This window comes from Cydia pomonella, unplaced genomic scaffold (assembly GCF_033807575.1).
Source record: "Cydia pomonella isolate Wapato2018A unplaced genomic scaffold, ilCydPomo1 PGA_scaffold_161, whole genome shotgun sequence".
Lineage (NCBI taxonomy): Eukaryota > Metazoa > Arthropoda > Insecta > Lepidoptera > Tortricidae > Cydia > Cydia pomonella.
In genome coordinates this window covers 176,078-194,229 of record NW_026907803.1, presented here as the reverse complement: position 1 = coordinate 194,229, position 18,152 = coordinate 176,078, and the positions used below count along the sequence as shown (strand labels likewise).

General features: G+C 37.3%; 2 long non-coding RNA genes across 3 annotated transcripts in view; both read left to right on the top strand.

Annotated features, from left to right (window-relative positions):
• LOC133533386 (uncharacterized) overlaps positions 1–7,403 on the top strand; it is a 59,379-nt gene extending 51,976 nt beyond the window's left edge. Inside the window, exons 2-3 of one of the 2 annotated variants that reach the window (XR_009801867.1) lie at positions 238–420; positions 7,083–7,403. This is a non-coding gene — a long non-coding RNA (uncharacterized LOC133533386). Of the gene's footprint in view, positions 1–222; positions 421–7,082 lie in introns of both variants that reach the window. The other variant, XR_009801866.1, reaches the window with a different exon arrangement.
• LOC133533385 (uncharacterized) overlaps positions 1–18,152 on the top strand; it is a 247,009-nt gene that overhangs the window by 88,996 nt on the left and 139,861 nt on the right. The gene's annotated exons all lie outside the window — the stretch shown is intronic.

The window sequence follows — 18,152 nt, the reverse complement described above, 5'->3', positions numbered from 1 at the left end:
CTCGTAAATGGACAAAAAAGAAACCCGAGATGATTTAATTTTGCCACTGCATATATTTATATCGCACCTCAGGAAGCGTTAATTACCAACAATCTCAATAAATTAATAAACGTCCAGGTAGATAATTCTGATTTATCGGTGCAAGCAAAATTAATAGCATTCATATAGTTTACATTTTAAAGCGAAACTCGCAAGCCTGAACTAAACAATTTACTGCTTCAGCAATTTACATTTTAGTTGGATGAATGTAAAATCCGCTGACGATTTATGAACAAAACGACGTGCATCGATTAACACCGCTACTAAACCTTCATTGACATCGTAAATTACGAATGGTAACTACTGCATGACCCCGTCCTCGCTACATGCTAGAAAGAAATACCACCGCTGCATCCGAATACAGTAAATACAAAAGTACAGGTAAATAATAATATGTTATAAGCAAATCCGAAATCATGATTTTTTTATTATTTAGGAGCAGACGGATCGCCTAATGGTAAGCGATTACCGCCGCCCATGGACACCCGCAACACCAGAGGTGTTTAAAGTGCGTTGCCGGCCTTTAAGATAAGGCTCTTTTTTTGAAGGTTTGAAGGTTCTATCGGTCCGGAAATGCCGCAGGCCACAGGTCATACCACAGTTTAGCTGTGCGAGACAGGAAGTTTTTGGAGAAACGCACAGATGAGGACTGTCAACCATCTAAGTGGTGAGGATGGAAATTTTGTCGCGTAGGGCTATGCCGAAAAGAAGCGGCAGGGATTAATCTGAATAATTCCCCGCAGCACTTCCCGTTATACATGCGATAGAAAATGAGGAGCGAGGCCACATCTTTACGCAGCGCCAAGGAGTCAAGCCTATCCGAAATACGCTGGTAGTCGACAATTCGAGTCGCTCTTCCTTGGATGCGGTCCAGAAAGAGAAGCTCATACCGGGGTGCCCCTGCCCATAGATGAGAACAGTATTCCATGTGTGGGCGCACCTGCGCCTTATAAAGCAATAGGCGGTGGGCCGGGTGTGAAATCTGTTGAGCACACCGAGCTTATTTGAGACTATCATGAATGGCTTTATGGAATAAATATAAATGCAAAAGCTGATGAAAATTATTTGCACACAAGTTTATACTCATTTAACGTTATTAAACCCGATGATGTGGATTGCTGAAACTGTATAATGAATTTACAGTACATATGGTGCTGCTTTATAGCACTAGTGCGAAAATTAGCATATTACGTTACTGTGTCGAACATTTAAAGGGCCATATGTACTGTAAAACGTTGTACGATACATGTGCGAATAGGTAATTCGCAACTCGTGTATATTTAAAACACTCCCTTCGGTCGTGTTTTAATTTATCGCCACTCGTTTCGAATTTCCTATTTTTCGCACTTGTATCGTAATGTACTAATGCGATAACCAAGAATCATTTTGGCAAAGGAACTAAACAGTCGTAGGCAAAATTCCTCAAGATTACTCTTTTTAACATGTAGCCAGACAGATAATTACTTTCCTTTCGTCTGCTTTAGGTTCTTTAGACTCGTCAGTGATTATTTTGTAGATTATAGAAAACACGTTGATTCTGGGGGAACACATTTCAACAAAACTCCATATAAATAGGTAGAAAGTATGGAATAGTAGGCTACTCATACCATCGAATGCCAACATGAAGTAGTGTCTTTTCTAACTTCCACAGCAATGCACTTGCATTAAAGCTTTGTTTTTGTTTTAACACAGTTTTGATGAACAAACTTGCTGTTCTTATGTACACTACGGGTCCGTCAAACGGATCATTAGTCGGCTTTAAATGCGCCCGCGGCCCTGATTAATCATCGCAGTGATTAATTAGTGGATTGTGGAAAACTCGTTGAAATTGTGGAAAAATCCACTGAAAGGCGCTTGAACCCCTTCGCGGTGGGAGCGGGCACTTTTCAACTAAAGGGTTGAAGCTTGAGGTTGAAATTACTCATTATTTAGATGATGTTTTAGCTTTTATCAGCTTTTTGAAATTTAAACTCTTCTCTTAAGAGGAAAGGGAACGGCCGCTTCTCCATACAAAAGTAGTTCCCATTTCCCTCTCTGGATATTGACATGTTGGAAAATAGTTTTACATAATTTGATGTATATTAACCAGAGGCATAGCTCACTACGTTTCACTTTTTAGATTAATTGATTATTGTAAAAATTAGGTACAAAAAATAGGTTTCATACAAATTTTAAAATTTCTAACTCTTATTATAATCTAAAATACAAACAAAATCGAACGTAAGGACAAGGGCATAGCTGTGGTTGATATACAACAAATTGTGTCACAATATATTCAATAATGTGAGTATCTAGACAGGAAAATGAGGACTACGTTTGTATGAAAAGGCGATTTCACGCGGGTCGTCCATTTTTACAGTGCAACGCAGATCAATTTGTAAAAGGGGATAGTACTAAATGTTTATAGGTACCAAAGTTACTCAGGTTTCTTTCAAAATCGAGAAATAAATTTTGTTATTTTTCTCCCGTGCCACCCTAAAGACATGCCAGACTTCCCAGCCTCTGAAATCTAATATTAGGCGTTAACACTTGTTTATGCCATCTCACCTTCCAAGTCTTCTCTGAAAACTAAGCCGTCTAGATCAGACTTCAAAAATTCAACTGACTAACTAGGCAATATTAAGTTTTCAGTGCTACAATTAAGTGCTACCATGATATCAGTCGAATTGAGTGATTGCATAGGATCAATCTGTGAAACAAAATATCTCAGCGCTTGTGGATGGGACTAATCTATTTGTTAGCTAGGTGAATAATTACCAGCGTACACACAGGAATACCTGTGTCGACGTCAGGTGAAACAAAGTATTAATTTGACAACGGTGTCGCGCCTCTATTCACAAATTCGTTGTTGTAGCGTACACTACACTATACCTATACTACGTAAGTACTAAGTATTGAGTATAATCTATCAACTAAGTACGTTATACTGTAGCTTCACCACCGCCGGCTAACATCGAAGTAAATATTTCCATTAAGCACTACCTATATAATATAATATTTATATTTTAGGTATATCTATATCAAGTAGAAATAAAGATGAACTATTTAGACCACGATCTAAAACAGTACCTATAACCATGTTGACCGAACTGAGTTAAACGCTAAAATGAGAGTCTATGTGAATAAACAAATATTGTACATTATAGTTTTTTTAACAACCCTATAAAGTGTCCCACTGCTGGGCAAAGGCCTTCCCCCTAAACTTCCAATCTTCCCGATGAACTGCATCATCCGTGCAGTTGCTGCGTCCAGGTCGTCCCGCCATCTCCTCTTAGGCCGACCATGCCAGCGTTTTGTGGCACCCACTCCGTGACTAGTTTACGTCGTACATGGCCTGCCCAGTCCCACTTACATTATAATATAAGTAATTAATATTGTATAATTATGGACCTGGTCTGAAATAAAGAATATTAGTATGAGTATTATACAAGATTTTTTTTAAAAACTTTTTGTTTTCAACTCAAAATACTTGTAAAGAAATAAAAACATAATAAGTAGTTTACAGATGTATTTCAGTAATATTTGTTTATATAGCAAGTAGTAGTTTATCATAGGTACTCTTTGAGGTGATTGAACCCAATTAGTAATAATATTTTAGTTAGTAATAGAATTAGCTAAATGATCGTTTAGTGATTGAAAGGGATGTATAATGACGGCAATCTTCGGCTGAGCGGGGCCTGTAAACACGGTTACGGGCCTGTTAAGAGCGGAGCACACTCTAACCGATTGCCTCGCTCATTGAGTCGTTTGACGAACGAGCGCGCGCCCACGATTTATACCCAAATAAGCTGTTACTCATATTACAGGGGGAGATTTAAATGTCGCTTTTTTACAATAAGTACTCTCCTCTACTGTTTGCGCGGGACGGTCGTGACTCATTGTCAGAATTTAATACATTGAGTGCACATTTATGGACGAGTTTTAAAATGTGCAGATTAAATTACCGACGCTAACTGATGTACGCTGTTAGCTCGTTAATTACGTTTAACGACGCAACTTAATTCGAATAATTTATGTCGAGCGTAGTACAAAAGTTGCCTATAAATAGATAATGTTTGCAAACTCTGTGCGATTAAGTAGAAAATATGACATTGTGTCGAGAGTAGATGCTCGGTCGAGTCGTAATAACAATAATTACAAAAGTTTCCGACTACGGTCTTAACTGGGATGCTGTGCCATTCATTTGTATTTATGCAAAGCGCATAAACAAGTTTTAATAGTGTTCCATTTTTCAGGAGCCATGAATGAATTGTTTAAGCCGAGATTTATCCGCGCCCGTCGCTTAGTTTCTTGAGCGCATCTTATGCTGCTATGAAATTGTAATGGAATTAAGGCGTAGCTATCTTGGATAAATATTCTTTTTTAAATATACGAAATAGAAAAATAATTAAAAAGCCAAAAAGGCTATCTTCGGATCTATTTCAGTTAACTGTAAAAGCGTATTTTTGTAACAAGCGCTACAAAGTGTCATATACAACTGTAATAAAATAATACACAATAGAAAATGAGATAGATAACATATTTATTTACTTACATCCCAAACTAAGCATATGAATAGAATACATTTTTTTCCTCTCTACTTAGGTATGTACGTGCTCACCAAACCCCGTAGATATTTGTACAAAGTCCTAGTCTAAGTTTACGAGAGTTTCATAATCCTCGAGACACGTGGAGCTGTATCATGCAGACGCAGCGTCGTTGGACTAGATGGGTCGTCTCGTTCGGCCGCTGTAAAGTATTCGCACGGCCAACGACTCAAGTTTTGAGTTCAAGCGGGTACACTAAAACTCAGTGACATTTAAGTATATCCGAAAAGCTGAAAATTTGCTATTTTGAGCAGTAATTCAAATTAAAAACGCCATAAATCATGAACTTTACGATAGAGTTAATTATGACTTTTATAATAGCACTTGCACCGCGTGTGCTATCAAATTGTTGCAGACTCACTCTAGGCGTATTCACTTTATTGAATTACCTGGTCGTGAGAAAAATTTCTTACAGCTACAAAACCCAAAAGGCTTGAAGGACTTGATTACCTACAGACGCTTTTGCTCCGTAATACAGTACTTTTTACAAAACTTTGTTCTAGTGGTATAAGCAGGTTTAGCTTATACCAATGGCATTGACGTAGCTTATTCAAATGTAGGTTCTTGTAAGTACTAGTTTTTAACAATGTTAGATTTTCTTCCCTTTATTGAACTTCGTATCCCTGGACCCCGAGGTCCACTGCATATTTTTCACCATTCTGGACTAATCATTATAGTATTCGCTAAACGCTCTGCTAGCGTCGCTCCCTCTTACGATTTAGACTGCCCCAGAAAATATTCTCAAGAATGGCGAGGAGAAGGAAACAAGTGCCGCGTAAAAAGTAACAGACCACTCTCTTGTTTACGGCGGACGGTGTTACGGGACCTCTAGAGGTTCCGGGAAAACATACTGGACGTATATGCTCCATAAAATTGTTTTATATAGTAATTGGGGAAAATATACCCTTAATTCGTAAATTGAAGTGAAGTGCCTGTACAAGGGTAAGTAATGTAAAATAATGATATACTGATATACGTTTTAAGTACATAAACCATGTCTCATTCCATATTTTTATTTATCGAGAAGCGGTTATATCAGGTCCCTGTCTGTTAATATTCTGGACTGAATCCTTATTCGCATAAATGCATATGTTTTCTATTGATCGCTTCTTTTCCGTGTGATAATCGTTACTTTATTAGTGCATATAAGCTGTAAATTGTTATGCATAGCCGTAACCACACCATCGATTTTCACACTTAAACCAGGTATGAAAGTGACCTTCAAACTTTCAAGAAAAGAGCGTTCTCCCATTTTAAATGCCGGCAACACACTTACAAACCCTTTGATGTTACAGGTGTCCATGGGCGGTGGTAATCGCTTACCATCAGGTGATCCGTCTGCTCATTTGCATCCTATATCATAAAATTCTTTATGGAAATGTTTTCTTAACAAACAAGAACTTAAAAAACTGAAACTGAACTACAACCTTTTGAAAATCAGCTTAAAATACCTATAGCCAAACTGTCAAAAGTAACTGATTGATACAACGTTCATCAAGATCGGTTCAGTAGTTTAAGGTAATGAAGAATCACAATATTCACAATACATGTGATAAATATATAAAACACAGAGTGCTAAGATTATAACCCCTTTCCGTAGTTAGATAAAAAAATGATAGAATGTATGCTACATAGTACGTAATATCAACTGTTTTCTCAAAATAAATAAATCAATCATGTTTACTTACGAATGCGCACTCGTTTCCCTGGTATTCTACTAATTTATTAGATGTCGACCCGCTGAAAGAAACCGGGTAAAAGTTTGAAACTTCGAAGCAGGCTTCGAAGTATACATGTGATTAAAGCTCTAGTTTACGCACGCTATGAGGCAACTCGCTTTCCATTAAAGTTTGTGGGAGCGGCATTCGAACTTTGAAAAAAATATTATTGATATATTACTTATACCTCGGTGCGCTAGCGTATATTACTTGTTTCAATCAAAACAAACAAGATGCAGGGTAAATAAAGTCAAAATTAGATGAAATTGACATCAAATCAATATCGAGATTTGTGTAGCAGGGCGTGTTTACTTTAGGTCGTAAGTCGCCACCGACTGTCAATGTAGTGTGAAAGGATTATTAGTGGGATACTGGCGCTAGGCACTCGGCAGTGTTGGCCGAACGTTAATTGGAATTGACTTTAACCATTACAAATTGAGCCGTAAACTGTAACCATCCGTTACGGTTTTCGGTTCAATTTGTAATGGTTATTTAATAGCCAATTCTGATTAACTTTCGGCCAACACTGGCACTTAAGACTATCCACTGCGTGGCAATTCGACCATCCAAAATTGGGGGTCGAGGGAATTGACTTTTGACACTGCATCGGATACCGGAAGTTTCCAATGCCACAATACGTCTTCTGGTGACAATGATTCTAAATTATTGAAAAGCTTTGCGCTTCTACATTTTATCCTCATACAATAAGACAAGAGTCAAATTTGTTATTTTGTTCCAGTGAACAAGTTCTAAGCAGTCACCCGTTGTGTTGACATCGGATCCACGAAATTAACTAGAAAATACAATGCGGGTGAAGTAGCGCCCGCGCCGCCGCGTCTTCGCTACAAAATGTACATAATTAGAAAAGTTTTTACAAGCGGGCCGCAAGTCCTCGCTGTCACGGGCTGACACGGCTCCCTGTGTCCGGGCGCGGATTTATAATTTTACTCAACGAATTATTCACAAATTGTACCGAACTTCCTTGATGTTATCTCTGACATCTTTATGATTTTACTGTTAATTATTATTTGACGCAGATTAAATTATAAATGGGAGCACAGGGCGTGGATCTTCCTTTTGCGACGGTGGCAAACAAGAGATTGAAGCAATATTGTCGTAGTGCCATTCTAGTTAACGTACTAGACCGCGGGCCCGGAGCATATATGGTCAGTCATCGCCTCCCTGCTGACACTTTATCAGATGATAGTTTAGATGCTATCATGAATATAAAAAATAGCCAGCCTTTAACCAGCCAACAACGTTTAAAAAATACGCGCCTTTACCACTTATGTCCGCAAAGTATGCGTAATGCGTAATACGTTTATATAAACACCTGATGGAATGCTACATGTAAAGTTTCATGATTTTGTTATCACTCTCATAAAAAGCGTTTATTTTTTACATTTACATGCAAGCAGCTCACGTTCTTTCCACCGCGATACAACCGGCTTATGATTTTTTTTTAATTCACAATATCATCAAAACTATCATTTCACAAAGTACCAAACTGCATGCGATGACTAAATTTATTAATTACTTTTACGTGTTTCGCTGGCTGCCATTTCTCAACCCACTAGCAGAGCGGCAGCTGACGTCCACCAGGGTTCAACATACGTAGCCGTTAACCACTAAACGAGTTATCGCCCGGGACCCCATTGGTAATGGAAATCTGTTCCTGGCTCGAAGTCTATGTAATAAACATAACTATACGATGTTAAAACCTTAAAGTACAGTAAGTTACAGTAAGGCATATTATTACTGCAAAATCATGTTTTACGAAATAAAGGCAGCTGTTTCGTTGTACGAGTACAAAATGTATGTAGCGCTGGCGACAGTGCGCTGAGTTCAAAGAAGTTAGCGAGCTGCTGTTATAAAAATAATAGCCGTTTTTGGCACGACATCGCGTTAACGCCGTGGTCCTTGCCCCAAATGAGTGTAATTACAAAAGTTTTTATTACAAAGTGCGCGCCAAAACCGCCTTCTACGATCGTATTCCGTCTATTTAGGCGATGTCGCCGTCCCGTCTATACCTATATATTTGTTACTTTATTAGCGAGTAATTTTACACCGCGGAAAACGAAATGATACCACACACCATATGAACAATAATTTGGTAAATGATTCGTATATATAATCAAATGTCTCACACTAGGCTATAGGAATGTCGTATTTATCTTAACTTTCAGTAGTACTACCGTATTTCATATAGGCCGTTACAAGCAATGATGTTAGGTAGTAGCTCTATAGAGTATTTGATTGATAGACTTTCATCATCCCTCATCCAGTCCAACCTTGATATTATGTGCGTATACAAAACAAGTATGAAAAATAATACTTCGTTATTCTTGCATTATACTCCGTTTTTAGGGTTCCGCAGCCAAATTGGCAACAACAAAGCTAACCGCGAAAGTCGAAGTTCGTCAATTGCGGGTATTTTTCTCTGTCACTCTAATTACGTCTTAGTAAAGGAGAAAGAGCCCCGAAATTTGCGAATTTCTGTTTTCGCGGTAGGGCCCTAGAACCCTTATAGTTTCGTCATGTTCGTGCCTGTATGTCACAGCCATATTACTATGAGATATATTTTAACGAAATTTGGAACGTAGGTGTGTTTTGTGAGCCGCTACTTAGTTTAGAAGTTAACATTTTTAATAACATGAATGGATGGATACATCGTCCAATGTATGAATATTGTAACTAAAAGTAAAAATAGAAAATTCAAGTAAAATCAAAAATCAACATGTAGCACACCGATTGATAAGTCTTCAAAAATAACATTGAACTTGCTAAAAAACTTTTTTGATCAGTAAATACTTTTAGAAATAGCCGTTCCGAAATTCAATTATATTGTGTGTTTGGCCCCTTCTAACTTTTGAAACAATTAAATTAAAATAAAAGTGATTTTATTAAAATTCAATTAAAATAAAAAATGATCTTATTAAAACGACGTAAGTGCCGGGAAGGTACGGAACCCTACATGATGCGTACGTGACCCGACATGCACTTGGTCAGATTTTAATATTTTTAGTATAGTCTAAACGATTACAAAATCGGACAACGTGCTTCCTATTTTCTTTAGCATCATATAATAAAATAAAGTAATAGTATTTTATACAATCGTCGTAGAGTGTACTTTTCAGTCGAGTAACGTGTTTAAGCAACGAAGCTTGCAAACTTGCCTAAGTGAGGTACGAGATTGAAAAGCTTGAATATATCACTATTGTATACAATCCTTTTTCTACGTGTCATCTAAAATAATACTTTTTTTTACTATTAAACCTAATTAATTAATAAAAAAATGGTAAGTATCTCAGTAGACAAAAATGTAGTACAAAAGACATAAACGCGCGACTATTTAGTCTCGCCCCGCGCCCGTTTAGTCTTTTCTATGGGAGCGCGGCGGCACGTAATTAAACCATTACAGCCGACGAGTAGAAAAACGTTATTTTTGTAATGCCAAAAAATTAATAATACGTTTTTCGAAATCAAACTGTCATGAGACATACTACCATTAAACTAATTTTACGGCTTAATTCGCGTGTTTTCAGTCACTCGCGCCATATGTTAAGGACACATGACACAGATACACAAGACAAGACGGATGACAGGGAGACCTGCGGTGGCAGCATGGTTGCATTTTTATCGCTTGTCACTATGCCTGTCACTTTCACACTTACATACTTGTTAGAATGTGACAGGCATGGTGACAGGTGATAAAAAAAACGACCGTGTTACAGCCGCCAGGCTCTCCCAAACATGTGGCGCGAGTGTTGTCAAAATTTTGTTTTTCGAGACAAGCTTTTCCCGCCGACTGTATTTTTCTTTAAACAGATGTCTACTCATAGTTCTCATCGAGGTGATTTTAAACAGACCAGCATGGTGACATTATAATTATTCATTAGCATTGTCACTGGTTTTACTTAAGTATGCATATTAGCTTAATTCAATATAGGTATGCAAATATGTATGTTGAATTAAGCTCGTAATAAATATCAATGTTTTGCAACGAATAAGTATTTCCAGTTAAATAAATGCCTATAAATGCCTAAAAACGGATCCCCCTTAATCTAAAAAGCGCATTTTGCACTAAAGCTGTTCTTTTAAATTACTGTAAAATTTTTACAAAGTGTTGTTCTTTTTACCATGCAGTCTTAAGTCATCTATTTGCCATGTCGTAAGTTATTATAATATGTACAGGGTGTTTGTGAGGAGGTGCGAGCGGGCGTGGCGCGGCACGGCTGCGGCTTGCATATGCAGTGTCGCAGCGATATGCCACGTCCTGCGTGATGTATGCGGCGCTAACTCATGTGTTCTCCTTCTTGCTTAACACACTGAATACTCACACAGCATAAATTTCAACTTAAACCCACAAACTCCCGTCTAGATATGTGCGGAGTTCTCTGGGAACGCTTTTTACCAACTTTTACCGACACACCCGACTGAAACTCTTTAAATTATTACGTTCGACGCTTTTCCTCACCTATATTGCTTCGAAGTTTTATGTTGACAGCAACTATCGATTTCTTGAATTGTCAACAAACTTTAGGCAGCAGAAATAAAAAAAAATTGTGAATTTAAATTAATTGTCAGAAGAACGATGACAACTGAAGCTGTTTTTGTCTAGAGAGATCGGGTTCTGTAGGGCTAAGATGGTCGGCTCTTTATCGTTTGCCACGAAACGCTTGTCAAGTTAAGCGCGAAAGTGACGGGTATAGTGATAGGTGATTAAAATGGAACTATGCTGCCTCCGCTGAAGGGGAGAGATGCTCGACGAAAAGTTGGTGCAATATCGCGGTGCGTGTACTGTGATTACGAGTACCACGAGGCATATGCAATTATGAATTGATCTAAACGCCAGTTTACAAACCGACTGATATTTCTAAAAAATAATAAAGCATAATCAAGTAGTACAAAACTCCGTGGACCCGCGTCTAATGTGACTTTTAAAGTAACTTTTAAACATTTTAAGCGACGAGGCAGACGCGGACAGGTGAGCCAGGTATTCACCGCACGTATTCTTGATTTTCTTTGGTAAGGAAGAATCTTTTGCAGCGGGTCGGTACTCGTACGTATCCGCAATATGTATGATAAATAAATTGCTATCCAATATCAAATGGAAGCTATACCGGCGAAATGTACAAAACGTTTACTAGTATTGCCTCCGTGTGTGCCTATCGCTAGGGCTAGGTCAATCTGACACTTTATAGACGGCACAGTGAGCTGCAAAAGAGCATACCCACTTTATGGACATAATTCATTCATAAAGTGGGTATGCAATTTTTCAGCTACAAACCTATACTCTTAATTTAGTCGGCATATTTTACAAAATTTGTTGTTATTCTAAAGTTTGTCCGCATATAATATAAATAAATAATAAATGACCTCAGGCACCAAAAAATCTAATCTTGAATAAGTAAATATAATCTTACTAAAATTTTGTGACTTGGAATCTTATTCCTTTTTTAGTAAAACGGCAATTCAAATCCAAGGTATCGTCGACCGACCTATTTACATTTATTTTTTATGTGTAGGTAGGTTCATACATGAACTTGTTGTCAATCTTAAGGTCGCATCTTGTCTCAGACCATGAGTGTGTGGTATAGTAAGTGTGGGATCTAAACTCACTCACGACCCTCTAGTCCAGGGGCTCCGAACTATGGGCCGCGAGCCAGGTCCAGCCGGAGCTAGAGAGTGAAAACCTAGCTCGCAACAGCTACATCAGAAATTTATCTAAGATGCCATGTAGTCCTGGGTGCTTAGTCAAAATGCCAATCGTTTACGCTTCTACAACGATATCTGTCTTTCTACCGCACTAACATGTAACAGTGATAGAGAGAGAAAAGCGTTTCGTTGTCGTGGCGCAAACGATGGACATCTTCGCTAGGCCCCCAGGTCAGATGATTTAAATGCCTCTGTATATATCAAAAACTTACATATAGAACTATACTGCTACACACAGTAGCTCAAAGTGACCATAAAAACTAGGTTAGAGATCCTTACCTACCTTACTTTTTAATTACCTATCTCTATAGGTTAGAGTATTAGGTAGATCCGTTTTCTATAGACCTTGCATGTGCAAATAATAAATAAATAAAAACGTCTTATGAGCGTAACCCGGGGTTTTGGGTGCGGGAATGATTTAGTATATATAACATCGTTTATCGGAAAATAATTACCAAACTATGAATCAAAAATACGAAGAAAGCTCCAAATGTGCTAAGAAATGTTGAAATGATATCTGTTTTTACAGTTTTTACATATTATTTGGCTAGTTTAAAATATTTCTACACCAAAAACCCCCGGGGTATGAATATGAGTCATCTCTTGTGAATCAGCGCTTGGATTTCAAACCCAATTATATTACGAATGCTTTTAAAAGAGCATAAACCGTTTACAGAAACACGACAAAAATATCCATATAAGCCTCGTCCGAGCCAAATATGATAAATGAACACTACTCCCTTTTATACAAGATCAAAGAAATCCGGCGAACTTATAACGTAAGTACAAAAATCCCTGAGTCGCGGAATTGGAGCAAAAAAACACAATGATAGCAGGCTTGATGTCATCCTGGCTTGAGAAGAAATGAGACAAAGGAAATAAGAAATATTAAACGTGACCGGAATGTCAAGAGGCTCCATACAATGATACGGGTTTGTGCCATCGCGCAATGTGTATATGTAAACCGTTGTGCTTTTATGGAAATACGCGTTATTATAACCATGTAACGAGACGACGTCGTTACCCCGGAGATTTCTTGGTCGAGCGTGCCTTTGTCGTGTCGCGTAATTTCTTTTCTAATTCTTGTTGTGCAACGATTCTCGGAAATACTCAAAAAGTAATGAGATAAAGTTCTAACCATATTTGTACAGGATTACTTTGTTATTCTCTTTATCTAGCAAACCTGAGAGGTAAATATGTAGGTCATACTATTTAGCTGTGTCATTGAAAAGATAGATAATATGTTGTTTAAAATAATCGTGGAGTTTAAGATTTTAATCATTTATTACTTACCTACCCACTAGCAGCTATATTTCGGCCCCTTGGTGTTGTATTTTATCAAAAGCTTTTTTCACCATTCTCAAATATTCACGTGACAGATTATCTGTTAAACAGAGCTAAAGAGAGAAAGAGCAAAAACTCCAATTCGTAACACATACTGCTCGTCGGCTAATTAAAGACGTGACGTTAAAGTAACAGAGGCTTTGAAGCCGCTGCTCTGAAAAATTTTATAGCCCAAAATAAAATACTTATCTCGAAAACAGGCTGTTCCGGTTTGATTCATAGAGCTCAGCCAGCACTATATGTAGATGTCGCTGCCTATATTTAGCTGAATTGATTGCTTTGGCTAATTTTATGACTGCATACAATTTACTTTTAGAAAACTAGTGTCTAAATTACAGAGCCCTTAACACCCAAGTCGAGTCGCTTTTGCCTCCAAATCAGGGTTTATATAAATCTCATCTCGACTTAATATTGATTAAAGATAAAGGTAAACAACAGCCGGTCTTATCGCTAAAGACCCATCTCGTCCACACGACCTCTGGGAAACAGAGAAAATAATCAAAAAGTGTAGGTGTTGTAAGAAGCTTGTTTAAATAATTCAATTTATTATTTAAGTCTCATTTACATCGTAATTATTTTTAAACAAACTGTTCTTGTATTATTTCAGGGGGTAAGATAAAAATCAATTTCCATTGGTGTTAAATTTGTAATTAAAAAAAAAGTAAAGATGTTTTTATTCAAGCAATCACAAGGAACTCTGTTTCAGTGAGAGATAATGAAATAATGAGCTAAACTTTAACGAGCAGTAAAATTTATGTATTGTGCAGCTTAAAAACAGGACTCCCCGGAGATTCCCGGTTACGAAACTTAGTTTACGTTTTGCTTTCGTAGTTCAGCTGGTTTTTTCGTGAAACAACTCGAATTTAGCCTGTGGCCGTCTGTGTATTTCGGGGTCGGGGGTTTATGCAAGTAAAATAGGAGAGGTTTGTTACTTTTGTGGAGGTTAAGTCGCGTAAAGCGCTTGGCGCATTAACGTTTATTACTTTAAAGCTTTGCCTTTTCAGAAAAGGGTCAGTCAGCGTAAAAAGAGGTCTAAAAATCTATACATGAAATGTTCCCATGACCTTTTAGAAGGAAATTTTAGTGTAGTATCAAGTTTTAAATTGGTATTTGCGCTTTATCAGAAAGGTTTTGCTCATTTGCTGTATGTTTACTGTAGCTGCTAAAACGTGAGAAATATAAATGTTAAAAATAATCTGATCGCATGTTTAGATTTTTTTTTTATATTCTTAACATAGAAGTTAAAACGACTTAGAAGTATAGATAGACCTATTAACTTACGGTTTAAAAGAAATATTTGTTGGTATGCTTAAAGTTTTATATTATTATTATTTTTAAGTACAGACCACATCGATGTACTCGTATAGCCTTGATCAAATTAGCACCATCTAAACAAGTCGCTGTCGAAAATTATTTTCTTTGTACACGTTTTTTCCTGACGTGACACATTTATGTTTATGACATTATCCTTGAAACCTTCCTAATGCCCAAACTCGATGTGGTCGCGGTTTTGTAGATGCTTTTAGCCCCTTTCTTATCATATCCATGGGTCCAAATATGAAAAACCATGAAAACTTAAAGTGCAACTTACCAAAAACTATAAAGTATTTTTAATATAAACAGCAATTCCCGCGTAACTATTCGAAAAACAAACTATTCTCTAAGTAAATGGATTTAAGTACCGCGAATAAGAATATTCGCGGTACTTAAATCCATAGGGAGAACCCTATGGTGTTATACTTCTAACTTTAGTGTCGTTTGGTGTCTACCTTCATATTAGTGTTATTTAGCATTATATATGTAGAAGCTTGTAATTTGCATTTAGTAGATAATCTATTAAACGATGTATTTTAGGCAGTAAGCATCCCGAATAAAATAAAATACATTATATAATACGGTACGGGTATGTGCGTATTCCGACACAGATGCTCTTTATATTTCCAATCTTTACAGCAATGTTTCTGTTTAAAAATCTCGGAAACTAAACTAAAAGTCTTAGCATGTATGATACTTAATTCAAAGTTAAAGTTCTTGTTCTACGGCTACTAAAAGACGGATTACCGAATCAACTGCGCACTCAATCTAATAAATTAACGTACAAACTGCAATTGCACTGACCTCGACTGAGTAAAACGAAAGGGGAAACGTATTTTATCTAGCTAGAGTTATATAATCTAGACTAGATCTAAGAGCAAGCTGATTAACGTCAGTCGGAGGAGGAGCGAGGGGAGGAGTGGCAAACAAGAGGATTTATTGTTAATGGCCCATGGCCGGGCGTTAAATGCGATGAATTCCTCAGCCTTGCTACACAAACACCAAGTCTGTAATACGGAAATTTATTGGAACTGTTTTAGGCCCTAATGGGCGTTATCGTACAAGCCTTTTAGTGGTCAGTCATGTTTCATATATGTGATGTTAGTTTTGACTTCAGGCTTTCACAAGTCATCCTTCTGATGATTTACGATTCAACTTTTTTTAACTTTTCTTATCTCATTTTCTTAAGATACCTTTATTACGGACCTTTATGAGCTAATGACATAATCTTCAATAGGTACGTTACTAATCTTTATTAATGGTGAAACGTACATTAAATTCATTAATGCATTCTTTTAAAATTATGGCTTCAGTCCAGTGGGACTATTTCGACAGTATCAAGCTATTAGGGAGCTTTTAATACGACAAAAATTGTACGGTTAGCACAAGACAGTGTACGGTGATTTTATTAGCTTCTCTAAATGGATACCTGGACTTTACAACGTGGACTACCGGCCGTTGACTCCAAAATGGTGGTTAAACGCGTTTCAAGATTAATTCTCCATTCACTACACACTACCACTATATAATAAGCCATCGATAAGCTATCGATATTACACTAAAAAATATATATGAGCAAAACACAAAAGAATTCATCACGAGGCTAACTATCAAGATGGCGCTCGAACCGGAAGATTTATATTACCTACTTGTGTATAAATGATTTGCGGGGTAGTATGAAATATAAACACAAAAATGTATTGTGATGGATATGACATACCTGGCTTTACTTTCGACGGCTTCATGTTATTTTGGACGGGCAATATAATTTTACGAGAATTACGAGTTTTATTAAAAAGTATTACAAATTGAAGTAAAAAGTCTACCTACGGAAGCATTTTCTTCCTTAAATTAAAAAGCTCTAAAAAGTAATATTTAGCTAGTATTTTATTCCCAAATATATTTGAAATTATTCAAAGTGGAATATCGATGAGAAAATGAATAATTTCGATTCCCACTCAGTTTATTACCCGTTAAATAGTTCGCCGAGACAACTCGCTTTGTTTCAAAATGCGCAGGATGCAGTTTCCGGCGGAACTTTGTGAAAATATTTGTTGGATACTAATTGTTAGCGATGCTCACGAGGGATCTCCTGCATTTGAATGTGGATTGTTCGGTATGTTTTGTATGAGGAACAGCGGTGCAAATATACTTTAAAAACACGCACGTGGAATACCCAAATCAGACTAAAATGGTCTATCGTCTCATCAAAACGAATGAAAAAATCCAATGAATTAAATAATATCCAATAAATGTACATTCAAGAAACATTGGTTTATGAAAATTTGTATGCAATATTACTATTGACCCTTTATTTATCACTTCCTCGATAACCTTAGATATAAAATAAAAGGCATATAAACGTCACATCTAGCCGTCTAGCCAATAGAAGCGCTATTATAGGTACTAAGTTGATTGCTTGAGAAAAAAATCTTATTTAAGGGTTAAAATGTAAAAACGGCATCAATTTCCCCTCAATCCTGTTCTCCGAAGATTAGAAAACACGTTTGAGAGAGCTCTCGAACAATTTTCCGCTTACGTAGCGGTAATTGTCTTAGAACAGGTACGAATAGCTGCCGCCGGAGCGACGCACTGCGGCACCGCAGCCCCGACCGAAACCTCCGATACGCTACGTGCACCGAATCCTAATACTGTACTGATTTTATTTTTGCCTCCCTCATTCTTGATTCAACTATCTAATAGTTATCTACAAACGTCCAGCGTTTTCGCTAACGCCGCTAAAAGAGCTACGCAGCCACAGGCCCTGCGTACCCTAATCTTATACAACGCTTAACTTTGAGATGTAATTTTCGTAGCAATTCTTTTAGGTAATCAGCGTCGGTTTTATTGCCGGTTTTTATGTTCGAGGCCCTTGCAGTTTCTTCTTTGTAAATTATGCAGAAATCAATTCGGGGCGGCTAGCTGGGCGGTGGTAAATAATTCAGCGCTGATTGTAACGAGGGTCCGAGTCCGCACTAAATGTTCCCTGGGAGCCTTGCAGCCGACAAACACGGTTTTTTTTTTCCTTATCACTATGTAGAAATGCTCCTTTCCTTCATTATTTAACTCTGCTGTGCGCACTGTATTGGCAGTTGATAGCCTTAAGAATCTAATTAGGAAAAAGGGTCTACTCTAGCAACTTGCATTTTCGAATTTGGGACGTGGGGACACGCTAATGATATAATACTTTTTGAATGTTCTTTGTTCTGTTAAGTCACGTACTTATTTAAATAATAATAAACTTGAAATTTGTTTCTTTGGTTCGGTCTCATCAGCCATTAAGATTTGAAATGGGTCCATACATATTCGATCAAGCTGTTATTTGCCTAACCTACTTCGATACTCATACCTGAAGCTTGTCTAATTATAGATATTAAGATTGCTACAAACATTAGAGATGTATAAGAATAAAGAGATCGAACAAGTTTGAGCT